We start from the raw sequence: 17504 nt of genomic DNA, 5'->3' as shown, positions 1-17504 counted from the left end.
TTGTTGGGTATTGATGAGGGGTAGCACACTCTATATACGCCACCCCTCCCCTCTGGAACAAGGGTTTGCACCCCCTGTAACTCACACTTTCCACACAACAGAAGCTCCCGAGCACTGAGACGTAGGGTTGTTACCTCCACGAGAGGGCCTAAACTCATACATTCGTGTGTACAAACTCGCCGTAACTAAGACCCTACCCTCTCCTTACGTACCCCTAACCTCTACTGCCAGGCTCGTTCCCACGATAGTTGGCTTCCACCGGCTTCCGGTCGACGACAACGACAATTATTTCCGAGTGGATCTCTGAACAACGTCCAGGTATTCCATACTCCAGTTCTGAATGTTGCAGCCGCTTCTAGGATTGCAGATTCCATTGAACCATCAGGTTCAGAGGCTGGCATAATTGCTTTAGGTAGCACAACATCAGAATTTGGTTGTTTCTCAGTCGCACAATAGGGTACCCATTGATTCCCCCAGGCCAGACACAATTTAGTCGACTCACCGCTCGGGGTCACCTCTGCGTCGTAGATGCGGAGGTTACCGTGAAGATCAGTTGAGAGATCAGGGGCGAGATTAGTTTGCTCCTTGTTATCACCGTGATGACCGCCGTCGAGCGCTTACTCCCCGGCGGAGTGGTTCATATGTGCCCTGGCACTATGACGGTAGGCGCCAGTTTGGCGATGAGTGGGATCCTGGATTTGATCCGAGGAATGTCCTCTTATAGAGGCGGATTGACAGGGGTAGAGCTCACAGAGATGGTTATGATAGAGATCATCCGAGTGGAAGTGGTACCATTGTTTCTGGGCCCGACTGTTTTAGTGGAGCCAATCGATCCGCTGAGATCCCCCCCAACTTCAAGTTGGCGGCTGGAATCAGCAAGTTCACTGGAGAGTCAAAGTCGGAGACATGGCTAGATGATTACCGAGTGACAGTGCAGATCGGTGGAGGGAATGACAATGTAGCCATGAAGCATTTGTCTTTGATGTTGGATGGTTCAGCCCAAGCCTGGCTTAACCAGTTGGCTCCTTCTAGCACATACTGCTGGGAGGACCTTGCCCGAGTGTTCATCGGAACTTTCGAGGGCACGTGCAAACGACCTGCTGGTTTTTCTGAGCTGCAGCACTGCGTGCAGAAGCCGAATGAAACTTTGAGAGATTACATTCAGCGTTGGACCACCCTCCGTCACACGGTGGAAAATGTTTCCGAGTACCAAGCCGTTTGCACCTTCAAGGCTGGTGTTAGGTATAGAGAGCTTTATGTGAAGTTCGGTCGAACAAGAGATATGTCCTTGAGCAAGATGATGGAAATTGCCACTCGATACGCGAATGGAGAAGAGGAGGACCGCCTCTGTAGTGGCAAGGGAAAAGAAGTCGACAATGATGTTGGCGGCGGCAATTATAGTCGGAAGCAAAAAAACGCAAAAAATGATGGTTCCGCTCATGCACTTCTCTACGGGTTACGTATGGCCATCTCACTCGGCGTCCGATGCCTGATGGTATACGGCGATTTAGTTCTGGTGGTTAATCAGTTGATGAAGGAGTGGGATGTCAGGAACCCCTCCATGACTAGATATTGCCACAAAGTGAGAAAGCTTGAGAAGTTCGAAGGTTTGGACCTCCACCATATTCCCCGAGTGAAGAATCAAGTAGTTAATGATTTAGCAAATATTGGATCCACTCGGAGGCGTGTACCTACCATTGTGTTTCTGGAACACCTACATTCTTCTTCGGTGCAAGAAGATCCCTTTATTCAAGAGCCCCCGCAAGCAACAAGCGCCTTCAATCCAACTGAGGTTGTCGTTTCGGCAGTGATAGATCTGGTCATGGAGATTCTGGTGGTTACGCCTGATTGGACGGTGCCATATATAGCATACATACTCAGGCAAGAACTCCCTGAAGACAAGGTCGAAGCTCGACAGATTGTCCACAAATCCAATGCTTTTACTGTGATGGATGGACAACTTTACATAGAAAGCATAACTGGTGTAACTCAGCGGTGAATACCCCCCAAGGAAGGTCGACTAATTCTGGAGGAAATTCACTCGGGGACCTGTCGTCATCATGCATCCTCTCGGACGATTGTTGCCAAAGCATACCGAGCTGGTTTCTTCTAGCTGCGCGCCAACGAAATAGCTAAGGAAATTGTTGAACACTGCGAAGGATGCTAGTTTTACGGAAACTTGTCACGTAAACCTGCGTCTTCCCTAAAGACTATTTCACTCGTCTGGTCATTCGTTGTATGTGGTTTGGATATGGTCGGTCCTCTCCGAACGGGCCAGAGTGGATTCATGCATTTGCTTGTAGCTGTAGACAATTTCACCAAGTGGATTAAGGCTAAAGCCATAAAGAAGCTGGATTCGCACACTTCTATCAAATTCATGAAAGAGATAACATTCTGGTATGGAGTTCCCCACAGTATCATCACAGATAATGGTTCAAACTCTGACTCAGAAGATTTTAGATACTTTTGCTCCGCCCAAGGCACTCGGGTGGATTACGCATGCGTTGCGCACCCCCAAACTGATGGTCAAGCTGAGCGAGCAAACGGCCTTATCCTTCAAGGGTTGAAGCCTCGACTCATGCGATACCAAGATGCAGCTCGAGCTTGGGTTACTGAATTGTCGTGTATTCTGTGGGGTTTGAGAACAAATCCTAATCGATCAACTGGGCTCACTCCTTTCTTCATGGTGTATGGAGCCGAGGCCATTTTGCCGAATGACCTCATTCACAATTCTCCCCGTGTAGATCTTTACTCATAGGCTGAGGCTGAACAAGCACAACAAGATAGTGTGGATCTCTTGGAAGAAGAACGTGAAATGGCTATGATTCGGTCGACTGTGTACAAGCAAGATCTATGTTGCTTCCACTCAAGGCACGTGAGGAGTGAGTCGCTCCATGAAGGTGATCTTGTGCTCCGAGTGGATGAGCAGCGGCCTCACAAATTTGCCCCCGCGAGGGAAGGTCCTTTCGTCATCACCAAAGTGCTAAGCAATGGAGCCTACCACTTCTTCAACCTCAAGAAGAATATCGATGAACCACATGCTTGGAATGCAGATTTACTTCGACGCTTTTATACCTGACGACTAAGTTGTTTGATGTAATAAGAGTACTCTAGACAATGTTGTTTATCAAGGTTATGACTCCAACAGATTTTTGTCAATTCCGATCGCACAATCTCATATTCAAAAAAACACTTGAGTGGTCAGCGATCCTCTCACTCGGGGACTTAGCTGCGAACCAGTCTTCGCCTAAGTTTATAAAACACTCCGAGTGGTGAGCGACCCTCTCTCTCGGGGGCTTTGCTGCGAACCAGTCTTGGCCTATGTTTAAAGAACACTTCGAGTGGTGAGCGACCCCCTCACTTGGGGCTTAGCTGCAAACCAGCCTTCTCCTAAGTTCAAAAAACACTCCAAGTGGTGACTGACCCTCTGCGAGGGCTTAGCTGTGAACCAGTCTTCGCCTAAGTTTAGATAACACTCCGAGTGGTGAGCGACCCTCTCACTCGGGGGCTTCGCTGTGAACCAGTCTTCGCCTAAGTTAAAAAAAATCCCGCCGAGTGAATAGCATCCTATTCACTCGGGAACATAGTTGCGAACCAGTCTTCGTCTAAGTTAGAAAATCTACGAGCGGTGAGCGATTCTCTCATTCGGGGGCTTAGCCGTGAACAAGTTTTCGCCTAAGCTAAAGAAACCCGCCGAGTGAATAGCATCCTATTTACTTACAAACTTAGCAGCGAACCAGTCTTCGTCTAAGTTAGAAAATCTCCAAGTGGTGAGCAATCTTCTCACTCGGGTGCTTAGCTGCGAACTAGTCTTCGCCAATGTTAAAAAATCCTGTCAAGTGAATAGCATCCTATCCACTTGGGAACTTAGCTACGAACAAGTATTCGTCTAAGTTAGAAAATCTTCAAGTGGTGAGCGATCCTTTCACTCGGGGGCTTAGCCGCGAATAAGTTTTCACCTAAGTTAAAAAATCCCACCGAGTGAATAGCATCCTATTTACTCGAGAACTTAGCTGCGAACAAGTTTTTGTCTAAGCTAGAAAATCTCCGAGTGGTGAGCGATCCTCTCACTCGGAGGCTTAGCGGCGAACAAGTTTTCGCTTAACTTAAAAAATCCCGCCGAGTTAATAGCATCCTATTCGCTCGAGAACTTAGCTGCGAACCAGTCTTCGTCTAAGTTAGAAAATCTCCCGAATGATGAAGCTCCTCTCACTCGGATAAAAGTGAAGATAAATCCAGAATCTCTAGTGCGGATAAAAGTTTTCCACGCAAACAGAAGAACTCCGGCCTAAGGCCCGAACGAAGTCTTTAAAGGATACACCATCATTCGGCATACCGAGGAAAATAAAGTTTTAACTGCAAGCAAAGTCTTCGAATTGAAGTTTCTTCACGTTGGACACTGCTACGTCGACAGAAACCTTCTGCCGTCTCTTGAGCTTGCGTTGGTTTTCCCTTGAAGAGGAATGGGTGATGCAGCATAGGATCAGTAAGTATTTCCCTCAGTTTGAGAACCAAGGTATCAATCCAGTAGGAGAATATCGTCAAGTCCAGAGTACCTGTACAAACACAAAGAGCTTGCACCCAACGCTATAAAGGGGTTGTCAATCCCTTCAAGATTGATTGCAAAGTTAGATCTAAAGGCGGAAAGTGCAACAAACTAAAAGTATAAGGCTGAAAATATGGTGTGGAGTAGACTCGGGGGCCATAGTGTTCACTAGAGGCTTCTCTCAAAATAGCAAATATTACGGTGGGTGACAAATTAATGTCGAGCAATTGATAGAACCGCACAAAGTCATGACGATATCTAAGGCAATGATCATACATATAGGCATCACGTCCGAGACAAGTAGACCGATATTTTCTGCATCTACTACTATTACTCCACACATTGACCGCTATCGAGCATGAATCTAGTGTATTGAGTTCATGACGAACAAAGTAACACCTTAAGCAAGATGACATGATGTAGAGGGATAATCTCAAACCAATGATGAAAACCCCATCTTTTTACCCTTGATGGCAACAACACGATGCGTGCCTTGCTACCCCTTCTGTCACTGGGTGAGGTCACCGCACGGTATGAACCCAAAACCAAGCACTTCTCCCATTGCAAGAATAACAGATCTAGTTGGCCAAACAAAACCCACAACTCGAAGAGATTTACAAGGATATGAAATCATGCATAAGAGAGATCAGAAGAAACTCAAATAAGATTCATAGATAAACTGATCATAAATCCACAATTCATCGGATCTCGACAAACACACTGCAAAAGAAGATTACATCAGATAGATCTCCATGAAGATCATGGAGAACTTTGTATTGAAGATCCAAGAGAGAGAAGAAGCCATCTAGCGACTAGCTATGGACCCGTAGGTCTATGGTGAACTACTCACGCATCATCGGAGAGGTCATGGTGTTGATGAAGAAGCCCTCCGTGTCCGAATCCCCCTAGGGCAGATGGGATCTTGCGGAGACAGAAGCTTGAGGTGGCGGAAAAGTACTTTCGATGATCTCTTGATTTTTTCTGGGATTTTAGGGAATTTATAGGCGAAAGACCTAGGGCAGAGGAGGCCCAGGGAGCCCACAAGCCTGGGAGGCGCGGGACCCCCTGGCCGCGGCTAGGGGGCTTGTGGCGTCCCTGCTGGGCCCCTGCCCTGATTCTCACGCTTCCCGTTCTTCTTCTGTTTCGGAAAAAAATCTTTTTGGCAGTTTCGTTCCGTTTGGACTCCGTTTAAAATCCTCCTCTGGAAGGGGTAAAAAACATGGATAAAACAGGAACTGGCACTTGGCACTGAGTTAATAAGTTAGTCCCAAAAAATATATAAAAGGCATACAAAAGATCCAAAGTTTGACAAGATAATAACATGAAACCATTAAAAATTATAGATACGTTGGAGACATATCAAGCATCCCCAAGCTTAACTGCTGCTCGTCCTCGAGCAGGGAAGTGATAAAGACTGAATTTTTGATGTGGAATGCTACCTAGCATAGTTGTCCTTTGCAACTTCTTTCATGTGACCTTAATGTTCAGCCGTAAGATTCAAAACAATAATTTGCTATTGACATGAAAATAATAATACTTCAAGAAAACTAGCAAGGTAATAATGAACTTTCTAAATAACAAGGCCAAGGAAAGTTATCCCTACAAAATCATATAGTCTGGCTATGCTCCATCATCCTCACACAACTAATGTAAATCATGCACAACCCCGGTATTGGCCAAGTAATTGTTTTCTCACTCTTACTTTCTCAAACTTTTTTATAACTATCACGCAATACATGAGCGTTTGCCATGGATATAGCACTATAGGTGGAATAGAGTGTGGTGGTGGTTGTGAGACAAAAAGGAGGAGATGGTCACATTGACTCGGTGTATCAAAGGGCTATGGCGATGACCAATAATAGATATCAATGTGAATGAGTAGGGATTGCCATAAAAGGATGGACTAGAGCTATAAGTATGTGAAAGCTCAAAAGGCGAACTAGTGGGTGTGCATCCAACTTGCTTGCTCACGAAGACCTAGGGAAATTTTAGGAAGCCCATCATTGGAATATACAAGCCAAGTTATATAATGAAGATTCCCACTATCATATGGTAGTGACGAAACGAGAGGCTCTCAAACATGAAGAACATGGTGCTATTACGAAGCACAAATGTGGAAAAATATACTAACATTGTCCCTTCTCTCCTTTTCTCTCTTTTTTTATTTTCTTTTTCTTTTTTTGATTTGGGATCTTTGGCCTCTTTTTTTTCTCTTTTTTTATTTGGGCTATTTGGCCTCTTTTTTATTTCCTCACATGGGACAATGCTCTAATAATGATGATCATCACACTTTTATTTACTCACAGCTCAAAGCTTAGAAATGACTCTATAGGAAATGCCTCCGGCAGTGTACCAGGATGTGCAACAATCTAGCTTGGCGTATGACCTTGAAACATCTCGCTAGCGATCTTACGATCATGCAATGGCAATATGAGAGTGACGACACAAGTCATGAGACGGAACGGTGGGAGTTGCATGGCAATATATCTCGGAATGTCTATGAAAATGCCATAGTAGGTAGGTATGGTGGTTCTTTTGAGGAAGGCATATGGTGGATTTGTGTACCGGCGAGAATTGCGCGACACTAGAGAGGCTAGCAATGGTGGAAGGTGAAAGTGCATCTATACCATGGACTCACATTAGTCATGAAGAACTCAGATACTTGTTGCGAAAGTTTTTATTAGTAATCGAAACAAAGTGCTAAACGCATACTCCTAGGGGAAGGGTTGGTAGGTGTTAACCATCACGCGATCCCGATCGCAACACAAAGGATGACAATCAATAGAGCAATTATGCTCCGACTTCCTAACATAGCGGTTCACCATACGTGCATGCTACGAGAATCACTAACTTCAACACAAGTATTTCTAGATTCACAACACCCTACTAACATAGCTCTTAATATTACCAAATCCACGTCTCAAAACTAATTGAGAGGAATCTAGACTTCTCTTTCTACTCAATTTACATGAAGATGGAGGTTTTTGTATCCTCTTTGCGTACCTATCACCCTTGGGACTACTTTAATAGCATAATCCAACTACCAAGTCACGCACCGCCATGCTCTAAAAGATCTAAGTGAAGCACATATAGCAAAATTATCTAGCTCAAAAGATATAAGTGAAGCATGATGAGCATTCTAGCAAAATCACGATGAGTGCATGTATCTCTCAAAAGGTGTGCAGAAAGGATGATTGTGACACAACAAAAAGAAAAGACTCCTATGATACAAGACGCTCCAAGCAAAACACGTATCATGTGGTGAATAAAAATATAGCTCCAAGTAACGTTACCGATGGATTGAAGACGAAAGAGGGGATGCCTTCCCGGGGCATCCTCAAGCTTAGGCTTTTTGGTGTCCTTTAATTTGGCTTGGGATGCCTTGGGCATCCCCAAGCTTGAGCTCTTTGCACTCCTTATCTCTTTGTCCATGAGAACATCACCCAAAACTTGAAAACTTCACAACACAAAACTTAAACTCAAACTCGTGATAACATTAGCACAAGAAAACAAACTACCACCACTTTAGGTACTATAGAAATTTAGATTTATATTTATATTGGTGTTGGGATACTGTATTTTCACTTTTCCATGGCTAGTACCCCCCGATAATAACCATAGTTTCGTCAAAACAAGCAACCAACTCAATAAAAACAGAATCTATCAAAAACAGACCAGTCTGTAGCAATATGTATACTTCGTATACTTCTGGTACCTCAAAAATTCTAAAAGATTACGACTGCCTGGGAAAAAGGCAAATCAAGCAGAAGCAAAAAGAATCAACTCAAAAGCTCTTTCTGAATAAAAATGAAAAATCATCTCGTGAGTGAAAAGTTTCTGTCTTTTTCCAGCAAGATCAAACAATCATCACTAAGACTAGTCATAAAGGTTTTGCTTGGCTCAAACACAAAAAACACAATCATAAAAGAATTATGATGGTGTGGACGCAACAAAACAGAAAGAAAAAGAAATAAATTCATTAGGTTGCCTCCCAACATGCTCTATTGTTTAACGCCCTTAGCTAGGCATTGATAAATCAATGATGCTCACACAAAAGACAAGAATTCAAGCACAACGAGAGCATCATAAAGCATGTGAAAATCACATCTAAGTCTAACATACTTCCTATTCATAGGAATTTTATAGGAGAACAAATTGGCAAGACAACCAATAGTTACCAAATGCAAGGAAGAAGAAAGAGACAATAGCAATCTCAACATAACGAGAGGTAATTTGGTAACATTAAAGTTTCTACCACAATATTTTCCTCTCTCATAGCAATTACATGTGGGATTATATTCAAATTCAACAATATAGCTATCACAAAGGATATTCTTTTCAAGATCCACATGCATGCAAAGTTGACGCTCTTCAAAAATAGTGGGATTATCATCAACTAAAGTCATGACTTCTCCGAACCCACTTTCAATATTATTGCAAATATCATATTCATCATGAGGCTTAAACAAGTTTTCAAGATCATAAGAAAAATCGGTACCCCAATCATGATCATTGCAAAAAGTAGTGGACATAGAAAAACTAGCATCCCCAAGCTTAGGGTTTTGCATATTTTTAGCATGATTGTCATTAATAGAATTTATAATGAAACCATTGCAATCATGCCTTTCATCCAAGGAGCCCTCGTGAATCACTTCATAGATTTCTTCATCGCGATTTTTAGATTCACGCATCTCAAGCAAAACTCCGAAGAGAAAGTCAAGTGCACTCAACTCACTAGAAATTGGATCAACATAATTGGATCTCTTAAGAGATTAGCAAGTGGATGAGGATCCATATCACTAGATTTTCAGCAAGCGAAGATGCAAGCATATTGAGGGCACATAACACACAAGCGAACAGAAAGCAAGCGAAAGAAAAGGGCGAACGAAAAAGGAAAACGAAGAAAAGGGCAAATATTTTTGTAATTTTTTGTTTTTCAGAAGTGGGGGAGAGGAAAACGAGAGGCAAAAAAGTAAATGCAAGAGATGAGTTTGCAACACTTACTTGGATGAGGTCTTGACTTGATCCTCCCCGACAACGGCGCCAGAAATCCTCTGCTACATCGACAAAAACCTTCTGTCGTCTCTTGAGCTTGCGTTGGTTTTCCCTTGAAGAGGAAAGGGTGATGCAGCACAGGAGCAGTAAGTATTTCCCTCAGTTTGAGAACCAAGGTATCAATCCAGTAGGAGAATCTCGTCAAGTCCAGAGTACGTGCACAAACACAAAGAGCTTGCACACAACGCAATAAAGGGGTTGTCAATCCCTTCAAGATTGATTGCAAAGTGAGATCCAAAGGCGAAAAGTGCAACGATGTAAAAGTGTAAGGCTGAAAATATGGTGTGGAGTAGACCAGGGGGCCATAGTGTTCACTAGAGGTTCTCTCAAAATAGAAAATATTACGGTGGGTGAACAAATTACTGTCGAGCAATTGATAGAAACGCAAAGTCATGACGATATCTAAGGCAATGATCATACATATAGGCATCACATCCGAGACAAGTAGACCGATACTTCCTGCATCTACTACTATTACTCCACACATCGACCGCTATCCAGCATGCATCTAGTGGATTGAGTTCATGACGAACAAAGTAACGCCTTAAGCAAGATGACATGATGTAGAGGCATAATCTCAAACCAATGATGAAAACCCCATCTTTTTACCCTTGATGGCAACAACATGATGTGTGCCTCGCTACCCCTTCTGTAACTGGGTGAGGTCACCGCACGGTATGAACCCAAAACCAAGCACTTCTCCTATAGCAAGAATCATAGATCTAGTTGGCCAAACAAAACCCACAACTCAAAGAGAATTACAAGGATATGAAATCATGCATAAGAGAGATCAGAAGAAACTCAAATAAGATTCATAGATAATCTGATCATAAATCCACAATTCATCGGATCTTGACAAACACACCGCAAAAGAAGAATACATCGGATAGATCTCCATGAAGATCATGGAGAACTTTGTACTGAAGATCCAAGAGAGAGAAGAAGCCATCTAGCTACTAGCTATGGACCCGTAGGTCTATGGTGAACTACTCACACATCATCAGAGAGGTCATGGTGTTGATGAAGAAGCCCTTCGTATCCGAAGCCCCCTCAGGCAGGGCACCAGAACGTGCCCCAGATGGGATCTTGCGGAGAAAGAAGCTTCCGGCGGCGGAAAAGTACTTTCGATGATATCCTGATTTTTTTCTGGGATTTTAGGGAATTTATAGGCGAAAGACCTAGGGCAGAGGAGGCCCAGGGAGCCCACAAGCCTAGGAGGCGCGCCCCCTGGCCGCGGCTAGGGGGCTTGTGGGGTCCCTGCTAGCCCACTGCCCTGATTCTTAGGCTTCCCGATCTTCTTCTGTTTCAGAAAAAATCCTTTTGGCAGTTTCGTTCCGTTTGGACTCCGTTTAAAATCCTCCTCTGAAAGGGGTCAAAAACATGGAGAAAACAGGAACTGACACTTGGCACTGAGTTAATAAGTTAGTCCCAAGAATTATATAAAAGGCATGCAAAACATCCAAAGTTTGACAAGATAATAGCATGAAACCATAAAAAATTATAGATACGTTGGAGACGTATCAACCACCTACAAAGCCTTCAGCTTCTCCTCCTTGGCCTCCTTGCAATGGACCCAAACGAGTGAAATTGCCACGTCAGCTCCGCAGTGAGAAACAGATATTTTCTATGCCTGCACTCAACTGGGAATCTCGTTGAGGCGGGTTGATGTGCAACTATTCCTGACTTGATGCCTCCACGGCAACGGAGCCAGAAAAGAGCTGCTCCCAATTGCTCAACAATTAGAAATTGTCTTGCAATAGCCCACCAGCGCATGGGATCGAGGCAGTTTTCGAGGGTAGAGTATTCAACCCAAATTTTTTGGTCCGCACGACGGGAGGTGAAAGTATATTCTCAAGTATTAGCAGCTGAATGCGTCAGATTCAACCACACCTTAAAGATTAGTGTCTGCAAGAAAGTGTCAATAGCAAAATAGTATGATAACAACGGTGCCAAAAACGATCTGGTGACGAGACAGACTATTCCTAACTGTCGTATCAATGGCACCAGAGGTTGACCGTGGACGGGAAATATTCTTTACCGACAACGGTGCGAGAAAAAGTATTGTAGAAGGTAGCAACAGTGCAACGAGTAACAACAGTAGCAAGGAACAGCAGTAGTGACAACAGTAGCAAGTAGCAACAGTAGCCAGTAACAGCAGTAGCAAGTAACAATAGCAGCAATAGTACTAACAGGAGTAGTAGCAGAGCAAGTAACAATAGTAGCAATAGTAGTAACAGCAGTAGCAGCAGATCAAGTAGCAGCAGCAGTGGGACAAACTCGTAGGCAATGGGTCGGTGATTTGTCGGAAGACATTCATCATGCAAGAGTAATAACACGGAGAGATATGTGGCTAGCCTCCGTTCGTCAATGTGATGTAGGCATGCATTCCGTGTGTAGTCATACGTGCTTAGGGAAAAGAACTTGCATGACATCTATTGTCCATCCCTCCCGTGGCAGCGGGGTCCAAATGGATACTACGGGATATTAAGGTTCTCCTTTTTATAAAGAACCGGAACAACGCATTAGCACTTGGTGAACACATGAACTCCTCAAACTATGGTCATCAACGGGAGTGGTTCCGGTTATTGTCACTCCGGGGTTGCCGGATCATAACACATAGTAGGTAACTACAACTTCCAAGATCGGATCTAAAACACACATATATTGGTGACAACATAATAATTTCAGATCTGAAATCATGGCACTCGGGCCCTAGTGACAAGCATTAAGCATGGCAAAGTAGTAGCAACATCAATCTCAAAACATAGTGGATACTAGGGATCAATCCCCGTCAAAACTATCTCGATTACATGATAGATCTCATCCTACTCATCACCGCCCAGCGAGCCTACGAATAGATTACTCACGAACGATGAAGAGCTTCATGGAATTGGAGAGGGAAGAAGGTTGATGATGACGATGTCGACGATTTCCCCTCTCCGGAGCCCAAAACGGACTCCAGATCGTCCCTCCAGATGAAGAACAGGATGTGGCGGCGCCTCCGTATCGCAAACGCGATGAAATGTTATCTCCTGATTCTTTCTGGGACGAAAGGGAATAAATAGCGCTGGAATTAGGGGTGGCAGAGCCATGGGGGCCCCACAAGCTTGGTACTCACCACTAGGGGGGAGGCCGTGGCTACAGGGCTTGTGGCCCACTGGCCCATCCCCTCCGGTTGATCTTTGCGCAGTTATTTTTCATATTTTCCACAAATATTCTCCGTAAATTTTCAGGACGTTGCGAGAACTTTCATTTCTGCACAAAAACAATACCATGGCAATTCTGCTGAAAACAACGTCAGTCCGGGTTAGTTCCATTCAAATCATGCAAATTAGAGTCGAAAACAAGGGCAAAAGAATTTGGAAAAGTAGATATGATGGAGACATATCAACTCCCCAAGCTTAAAACCTTGCTTGTCCTCAAGCAACTCAGTTGACAAACTGAAAGAGAAAGAAAAACTTCGACAAACTCTGTTTGATCTTGTTGTTGCAACGATGTCTAACTCATAACCAGAATTTCATCAAGATCACAAGTTAACCACATAAGCAAGTGACACAAAGATCTCACGGTAAACTAATATCAATGGCATAATCAGCTAGCGAGCAAATAATAATGAGTTTCAAATACCAACTATTCGATCAAAACAAGCATGAATCAATATGAATAGGTGGTATCTCGCTAAACATAAATGCAGAGCACTTTCAAAGATCAAGGGCTGACTAAACATTGTAACTCATAGCAACGAAGATCCAGTCATAGTCATACTCAATATCAATCAAAAGCAAAGCATACAAATGACAGAGGTGCTCTCTAATTGGTGCTTATAGAAGAGGAGGATGACTCAATAGGAAAATAAATTGACAGGTCCTTCGCAAAGGGAAGGATTGATTTGCAGAGGTGCCAGAGCTCAAGCTTTGAAAACGAAGATAATAATTTTGGGTGCCATGCTTCCATTGTCAATGCAATGACCAAGAGTTCTCAATATCTTCCATGCTGCTCATGCTATAGGCGGTTCCCAAACAGAAAAGTAAAGTTTTAACTCCCCCGCCACCAATGAATCACACTCCACGGCGAGCCAAATCCTCGGGTACCGTCCATACTAACATCAATCCGGGGGGAGTCTTGTTTTACATTTATGTTTTCGATTTAAGCGTGGAACTGGGCATTCCAATTACCAGCCCCTTTCTCGTGAATGATAGTGAATAAACACAAGTCGAGGATAACACGCCTAACATGGAAGATACCAATAGCCCCCTGTCACCACATGAGCGGTTCAGGCATGCAAAACAGATTATTTCTTGAAGGTTTAGAGAATGGCACATGCAAATTTACTTGGAACGATAGGTAGATACCGCACATAGGTAGGTATGGTGGACTCTCATGGAAAAACTTTTGGGTTTATGGAAGTGGATGCACAAGCAGTATTCTGCTTAGTACAAGTGAAGGCTAGCAAAAGACTGGGAAGCGACCAACTAGAGAGCAACAACAGTCATCAAGATGCAAAGAGTTTGACTAACATTGAGTGCAAGCATGAGGAGGATATAAATCACCACGAATACGAACATCATAGAGGCTATGTTGATTTTGTTTCAACTACATGCATGAACATGCGCCAAGTCAAGCCACTTGAATCATTCAAAGGAGAATACCATCCTATCATACTACATCATAGTCATCTCAAAATCTATGTTGGCATTGAAGACAAACCATTATAAGCTCCTAGCTAAATAAGCATGGCATCAGAAACTATGATCTCTAAGTTGTCATTGCAAAAACAAAATAGATAGAGTTCGTACCAGCTTTTCCAGTCTCCGTCACTTCATCATATATCATCATTAGTGCCTTTCACTTGCACGATCGAACGATGTGAACAATAATAAGAGTGCTCGTGCATTGGACTAAAGCTGAAATCTGCAGGCAAACACAAAGGAGAAGATAAAGTAATATGGCTCTTTGAAAGCTAAACAGGTATGGATGCAAGAGCCACTAAACATTGTAACCAATATCTTCTATCTTGACCCAAAGAAAAAGAAAACTATTTACACGGGAAAGCTCCCCACAAGCAGAAGAAGAAAGGAAAATCTTTTTGGGTTTTCTCAAAAGGTCACAAAACAAGAAAACAAGAAAACGAAAATAAACTAGCATGGTTAATAAGTGGCAAAGTGTAAACACCAGCTAACAAAGTGAAAGCATAAGCATGAATGTAAAGTTGGTGAAAACACGTACTCCCCCAAGCTTAGGCTTTTGGCCTATCTTGGTCTACTCCCAAGGCGGGAAATAACCAGCTCCGGGATACTCCGGTGTGGACTGTGGATGCCACTACTGTGTGAGCTCCTCTGGCTCCCACTGATAAACTGGCGACTGGTACTCGACTGGCGGCTCGGGCACGGGCACCTGTGGTTGGGCCAAGCCCCAATATGCGTAGATGTCCAAGGGATAATAGTGTACCTGCCTGCATGAAGATCAAACAAAGAAGGAGCAGGCAAAGTAATAGTTTCTCGAGTACGCTGATTAAATACCAGGTTATAAATCATCCGTCTACTAGCATCTCTATCCAGAAAATCATGGCGAACCATGCTGTCATAATCCAGATATTTTTCAGGAAGAAGCATTTCTTCTTCTCCGCGAAGTCTAATAGGTATCTCAAAGTGTCTAGCAAGACGAGTAGCGTAGATACCTCCATAGACGACACCTTTGGAACGGTTTGTGTTCAACCGCTGAGCTACTATAGCACCTAGGCCATAAGTCTTATTGTTGTAAAGGCCTTCGCACAAAACCGCAAGGTCTGGAGAGCTAAGTGATCCAGCCTCCCCACGGCCAATCAAACATTTTCCCACAAATAATGAGAAGTACCGAAGCACAGGAAAATGTATGCTAGCAATTCTAGCGCGAGACACTCCTCTCTCCTCTCCAACAGCAATAGTACCTATGAAATCCTCCAAGTCCCGTGGACGAGGATCATGAATATCCCCAACATAAGGTAATTTGCATACATTGCAAATCTCCTGCAGTGTCATGCACCGGGGGATGTCATATAACATGAACTCAACCATGGGAGGATTCTTCCTCGGATAAAACTTGAAACTTTGAACGAAAATATTGGTGAGGAGGTATTGGGAGCACTTATCTTCAACGAACGTGGTAAAACCTGCGTTCTCCACCAAGTAATAAAAGACTTCATAAAGCCCAGCGGCGTGCAAAAATTCATCACTTGGCCACTCGCACGCTCGAACTTCTGTGACTCGAGGAACCACATACTTGGGGTGGTTCTTCTCATCCTCCTTGGGGTTACGGCTTGAAGAGCCTCTCAAGAACCTCCTCATCTTTTTCCTTTTCGAGCTCTGGAAAATTCTGAAATTTTTAGAGACTTCGAAAGAAAAGTGAGTAAGGATTAACCCAACTCGTAGCAACTACTCCTACTAGTGCCTAGAGACCGTATCACGCGCTAAAACTACTTGGGACCAGCTAAAATCAACATTTCAAGCTCAAGAATAGGGTCACAAAGGTAGCAAGAATACGCGAAGGATAAAGCACTAGAGCAAAAACTAATTGGACCAATGGAGGAGTCACTTACCAAGGAGTAATTTCCCCAAAACTGTACGGAGAATGGTGCTTTGAGCAAGGAGATCGAAAATCTCAGCAAAATGAGCAAGAACACGGGTTTGAGCTGCGAAACGATTTTTTTCTGGAGGTAGAAGAAGAGGATGGGAGCTAGAATGAGTGGAGGGGGTCCCTGTGGGCCCCACAAGCTTGGTAGCCGCCACCAGGGGGAGGCCGCGGCTACAGGGCTTGTGGCCCACTGGTGTGGCCCCCAGGCCAGCTCTCAGTCCTAGTAATTTTCAAAAATTCCAGAAAAAATCATATTTGATTTTCAGGACCATCGGAGAACTTTTATTTTTGGGGTATTTTCTCCAGCACGCTAAAACAGAAAATAGGAAAAACTAAACTAAATCTATCATTTTTCTCCTAAGCAACAGAAAGTGAAAGCTTAAAACAGAGGTATGTGACTCCTTGATTCATCCATTTCATGGTCATCGAAAGAAATCCGTCAATGGGGTTGATCAAATACTCATGACAAAACCTTTTCAAAACGCAAAAGGAAACGGAGAATTGTCGAATAGCCACTAAGTCACCTCAATGGGGATATGAATCTCCCCAACAAGCAAATCATACTTCATCCTGACACGAGGAATAGGGCATTCAAAGCTCCCAATAAGAATCGATGAAGTTTTTTCGATAGCATTGATGCAATGTACTTGATATCGTTTCTTCGGAAAGTGCACTGTATGCTTATTACCGTTGACATGGAAAGTGACATTGCCTTTGTTGCAATCTATAACAGACCATGCAGTGTTTAAAAAGGGTCTTCCGAGGATGACAGACATGGGATCGTCCTCAGGAATATCCAAGATAACAATGTCTGTTAAGATAGTGTTGTTAGCAACCACAACAGGCACATCCTCGCAAATGCCGATAGGTAAAGCAGTTGATTTGTCGGCCATTTGCAGATAAATTTCAGTGGGTGTCAACTTATCCAGTTCAAGTCTACGATAAAGAGAGAGAGGCATAACACTAACATCGGCTCCAAGGTCACATAAGGCAGTTCTTACGTAGTTTCCTTTAATGGAGCAAGGTATAGTGGGCACTCCGGGATCACCAAGTTTCTTAGGAGTTCCACCTTTGAAAGTGTAATTGGCAAGCATGGTGGAGATCTCAAGATATGGTATCTTCCGCTTATTGGTCACAATATCTTTTATGTACTTGGCATATGGAGACATTTTGAGCATATCAATTAACTGCATCTGCAGAAAGACGGGTCTGGTCATCTCAACGAAGCGCTCAAAATCCTCATCATCCTTTTTCTTGGATGGCTTAGGAGAAAAGGGCATAGGTCTCTGAACCC

This window comes from Hordeum vulgare, chromosome 3H (assembly GCF_904849725.1).
Source record: "Hordeum vulgare subsp. vulgare chromosome 3H, MorexV3_pseudomolecules_assembly, whole genome shotgun sequence".
Taxonomy (NCBI): domain Eukaryota; kingdom Viridiplantae; phylum Streptophyta; class Magnoliopsida; order Poales; family Poaceae; genus Hordeum; species Hordeum vulgare.
Note: the sequence above shows the minus strand (reverse complement) of the source record.